This window comes from Medicago truncatula, chromosome 5, assembly GCF_003473485.1.
Source record: "Medicago truncatula cultivar Jemalong A17 chromosome 5, MtrunA17r5.0-ANR, whole genome shotgun sequence".
Taxonomy (NCBI): Eukaryota; Viridiplantae; Streptophyta; class Magnoliopsida; order Fabales; family Fabaceae; genus Medicago; species Medicago truncatula.
In genome coordinates, this window is record NC_053046.1 from 22,883,535 (window position 1) to 22,889,184 (window position 5,650).

The 5,650-nt window shown below is 30.7% G+C and overlaps 1 long non-coding RNA gene across 2 annotated transcripts; it reads right to left on the bottom strand.

Moving 5' to 3' along the window:
* Positions 1-2,414: 2,414 nt before the first annotated feature.
* LOC112418278 (uncharacterized) lies at positions 2,415-5,340 on the bottom strand. 2 transcript variants are annotated; one of them, XR_005646187.1, is made up of 7 exons: positions 4,889-5,340; positions 4,658-4,783; positions 4,498-4,548; positions 3,749-3,830; positions 3,338-3,425; positions 2,976-3,024; positions 2,415-2,624 (listed from the first exon to the last, which is right to left on the bottom strand). It is a non-coding gene; the product is annotated as an uncharacterized lncRNA (long non-coding RNA). The 2 variants fall into 2 exon arrangements; XR_003008528.2 differs by having other exon boundaries at positions 3,749-3,795; positions 4,889-5,319.
* Between the last annotated feature and the right edge of the window lie 310 nt (positions 5,341-5,650).

Here is a 5,650-nt window from a genome sequence, read left to right on the forward strand (position 1 = left end):
TATAGTTCAAACAAATATTTGTTAGATTCCTTAATAAGAAAGAAATATATATGAGAACATTGCACCACACTCTTGTATGTGATAATATGCTCATATCATTTCATAAAATATAGGATGGATTTACCCTCCACATTTATTTCCGTGAGGCAATACTCACATGCACACCTTCAAAACTTCTCAAAACACTACCTACATGCCCATTTAGATCCCCTCTTAATGAATATTTTCTCCTAGTGTTATATTTTGAATTAAGCATCCTAAACCCTCCCAAAACCATACTTTAAGGTGTTTTTACAACCCTACTTAAGGTGTGTAATCACTAATAACATTAAATATGTATTGTTCCACTACAAATTTTAGAAATATGATCTAATCTCCAATCATTTATACATCCATAATATCATTCTTTCATTCCTTATCTGCAATATTGCCTACCCCATTTCTCGATCTAACTTACAACACTAAAGATGTATTGTTCCACTATAAGTCTTAGGGCTATGATATGATCTTTTGTCCTTCTTACATCTATAATATCCTTCTTTCATTCTTTATCGATAATAATCTTTACCTCATTTTTCAATTTAACTTTGTCAGTGTATCAATGCTTAAATCCTGAACTATCTAATTCTTTTGTCTTTTTATCCACTCACTTAATTTATTGTATGCACAAAAAATTAATCTTCCTTCTAATCATAATATCAACTAATTTCATACATCTTCCTATAAGAGTGCCTATATATTTCATGTTCCAAAAAGTATCATACTTTCATGTAGTAACTTCTTTATCCACACTCGTGCACGAATATGTGGATACCTTGCTTATTTTTCACTACATCTAGGTGGGGATATAAGGACTCTTTCTTATTTAACGTTGCACTTTAACTCTACATCATGTTTCTTGTAGGAAACGACCGAGCATTCACATTATTACATATTTGATTTTTGTTATATAGATTTAATAAAGTTTTACGTTGGCCGTTGTGGTATAGCACAAATTAAATTTATATTAAACTCATTTCTACATGTAAACTAACAAATTATAATTATAATTAAACTCATTTCTACATGTAAACTAACAAATTAAATTTTGATCCAAAATGTTTGTCCTATAATTTAAGTTGTATTGACATGCATATTGTGTATAAAATCAAATAACATGAAAATATCAATATTTTTTTTATACCAAATTTCATTAAAATAATCAATTTTACTCATTTAATTTAAAAGAAAAATTAAAAATGTAAGTGTATTCCCTAAAAAAAAAATATTGTATTGGAAAGATGGATGCAATAAAATTTAAACATCGCCATTTTTCCTTAAAATATACATACCATATTGTTCAATATATATATATATATATATATATATATATATAAATTTACCAAGGAATCACGGTTTGTGGAAAGCTCCTCCAGAACCTATATATATATATATATATATATATATATATATATATATATATATATATATATATATATATATATATGTATTTTTCTAAACTTTTTAATATATGTTTAAAAACGGTATATTTGTAACAAAATCACCAAAAATATGATTTGAATGCTTAAACAGTGTTGATTCCATGATGACTTTCTCAGGGAAAATTTCTCATTTTGTTTTATGGCTCATTCAATTTCAAAATGATTTTTTTCATTCTCTTAGTCAAATATTGGTTGATTCATATATTAATTTATTTATTTTATAAAACTATGGCACCGTATTGAAAGTTAACCTTGTCTTGTTGTCCTGTATGACCATGCATCAGAAGAAACACTAAATTTGTTAATTTTTTTTTTATAGGCCAAAAGAAAGGTGGGCATCCGGGAGAATCTGAAGCATCCCAATTAGGTTGGCACCCCAACAGAAGTCCCCATCCTCTACCGCCTTTTCAATACGTAATATTATTAAAAAAAAGGAAAAAAATTTACAATAAGGGGGGGACTAGGCCAAAACCCTCAAAAGAAAAACAAGGGACCAAAATAGCTAACAAAATCTATAAATAGGCATCCCATTTCTGTCCCTAGTAACACTACTAGAAAAATTGAAAATAGCGACGAGCATAATCTGTCTCTAAAACATGTAATTTCCGTCAATAAACGGACTAGACACGGAAATAGAGACGGATCCAGGTCTGTCGCTGAATCCTTGGTCTCAGTTATTTAGAGACGAAATGCAGATTCCGTCTCTGATAGAGACGGAATATTCCCATCTCAAACCACCAAAATCCGTCGCTAGCATATAAAAATAAAAGAAATTAAATCCGTCTCAAAGACATATAATTCCGTCTCTATAGAGACGAACTCCAACTTCCGTCTCTAATAATAATATATTTATAAAAACAAAAAATTAGCTTAAAAATAAATTTCATGTTACTAATTTGGCAACTATATCATATATAGGTGTAAGGCTGCATATTCTAGATAATAAACTAACATAATTTAAATTAACATCGTACAATAAGTTGTTTATTTACACCATCTTAGTTAAGCTTCACAATTCACATTCTAGATAATGTATAGACTATAGTAGCTGTACAAACAATATTTCCAGCAAAGTTGTTAAAGTAATTTCGGGTGAGTTAAGACCTTTGCAATCTCACCAAAAGGAATGCCATTTTCAATACCCTGCCAAAAGCAAAATCAAACAAACAACAATGAACATAATTGTCTAGAGATACTCTTTGCCATATACAGTTGGACTGTTCTAGTAATGTAATAACAACAACACATGCATGAGCTACAAATCTCGAGATATACACTAGCAAGTAATAAACTACTTGACAACTATAAAGGCCAAAGGTGTAGAATCAAAATGTGACAAAATAGGATGCTTTGTAGGATATTCTTAAGCTTAACTAATTTATTCAAACAAGGTTTCTACTCCTAGACCATTAAGTCATACCATAACAACTGATGAAATTAATGAGTAGCTAATGTTAAAGTTGACGTACAACAAAATAGTCTTAACTTGCTTACCTCATCAATCATAGACTCCGTCTTCTCAATTGTATTATATCACTCCAACCTACATAGAATCAAATTTCACATTTAACAAATAAGCCACAATGACGAGAGAAGAGGTTTTGTGTAATTTAATAATAAACAACGAACTTAAACACAAGTCCTAAATTAATAAACACAATGAGCCAAAAGCCTCGAAAACTGCCCTATCTGAATGATGCACCAGAAAAACATGCCACCAAACAGTAGATGCAGAGCAATTATACAAGTATTTATTCTATAGTAGCAATACAAATATCAACATTGAATACAAAAATATATCTAATAATCTATGCCCAACAATGATATATTGTTTATTGTAAGTCTCAAAGATGCACCTGAACTTGAAAGAACATCACCAACATCATCAATTGTACATTTCAAACCCCTTAGTTTTAGAAGGCTAACAATCCACAATGAGAGTACCTAAAGAAACACAAGTAGTTCTTTTTCACTTAAATAAAAACCACATAAACTTTACCATGCTAATTATCAAAACCACATAAACTCTTATTACCACTAAGTTGCACTCTCTCACTAGAAACATGTATATATGTATACTAGTAATGCTAATGTGATTACGAATATTAAATACTAATAATACTAAACAACAAAAACAGATTGTGCAGAATTTTATTTTTGGTATCAATGATATGTGCTTGAAAACATATACGGACAACAAAAAAAAAAAACATTTGTTCAAATAGATAGCATTTTAGAAATATGGTTGCAAGAGTGAAACAAAAAACCTCGAGTTAACCCCTTTTGCTTCTTATTTCTCTTCCTCTTTCTTGAACTGTAACAGATCAGAAATAAGTGGACTACATCAGCCTATGAAATAGAAAATGCTTCAATATCCAACTAATTGAGTTCAACTAAACAACATTGGCCTATAAGTGGAATCATGTAAATATAAAGTCTTGAAACTTATAACTTGTCTAAAAGAACAGTGAACAATTTCAATTATACAAAAAATTATTGATTGAGAAGTTGTTATTCAAGTAGATTAAATTCATCACAACTTGTCTAAAATGATAAACCTCAGCTTTAATACCATTATGGTAAAAATTTCATCTAGAATACCTATGGAAGTAACTAAATCAACTTGATGGTGTATCTCATAATCATTAATGCAAAAAAAAGAAAGGTAGCCAGGAATAAACCAATGTAACAAAAGAATGGAAGGGTGCCTCAAATTTCTTTTTCGATTGAGAATTCAATGCCATTGTCTCCCTGACACAAAATAAGTTGGCTAAAACTTAAGCATTACAACAACAGCAAAAGAGAGATAAAAGAGTAATATCAAATGCATCACTACTCAAATTCAAACCCAATCATTGATATTCAAATTCAAAATTAATCGAGTACTCACTAATCAATAATGAAAAATATAACCATAACTCAAATATTGATAATCATAAAATCAATAATTAAAACTCAATAGCTGACGATAAAAAATCTAAAATTATAAATAAAAACGCAAGAGTGTATGTGGTACCTTATAGATTCAATTTTGTCGCTGGCAAAGAACGACGTCACCGTTTCCGAACTGTAATAGAAAACCAGATATGTAGAGAGATAGTGAGAGAGTGGTTCTCTAATATGAACATGAACATGGATCAGGAATTAAAATCAAAAAATAGAGTTTGAGTTCTTACCTCCGTGCTGAAATCAAATAAAGGTACATGAATTTAGTAACACAAAAGGGAGAACTCTTTCTTCCTTCGATTCTAGGGTTTGAAAAGGGGGTAAATCGTTGGTGTCTTCAATTATAGATTTAGCTTCTTCAAATTGAATCATACATGAATTAATTTAGTTTTAAAGTAAGTTAATTTTATCAAAATCGAAATTGAATGGTACCTGAAAATCAAATTGAAACTGAAGTTTACCTGTGAGAGATGAGTCTTCAGCGAACAGAGAGATTGGTTGATGGAGAGAGATGGGTGGTGAAAGAGAAGAGGAAAAATCAAATTGGTAGAGACAAGAGGTAAGGGAAAATCTGAAATTGAAAAAGGGAGAGGGAAAAGTGAAAATCTGAAATTGAAAGAGGGAGAGGTAAGGGAAAATCTGATTGAGATGTTGGAGGGTTTTTTTTATTTTGGTGAAATGTGTAAAATAAAGCATTTTGAGCCAAATATAGGGAAATTTTTGTTTTATTTTAATTATTTTTTACTCTGAGACGGAACTAGATACGGAATAATTTTATGACGGAGAGCACTGTCTCTAAATTCCGTCTCTAATGCAAGAAAATTAACTTTCGTCTCAAATATTCATTTTCCGTCTCAGATTCCGTCTCTGTTAGAGACTGAATAAATTCCGCCTCTAAAATCCGTCAGTATTTAAGACTTTTCTAGTAGTGTAAACTCCGCCAACAAAGAAGAAGGCAACATAGTGAACCACGTAGTATCAAGCAGGGAATCATTATTACCAATCCCCCGAATCTTCCAAAACAAAATTATTCATTTAAACGAAGGAAGAGGACCCTGAGAGCGGGTTTTGTATGAAGCCTTTTGCACGTTCTTTTTCTTCTGAGACTTTGAAACTACTTCTTTAAATGGTACCTCATTCACAGCAGCCTTTGCTAGCCAAGTTTGCATAAAATCTAACTCTTTCTGCAACACTGGGTCTACCGGAGCACTATCCGGCGCCAT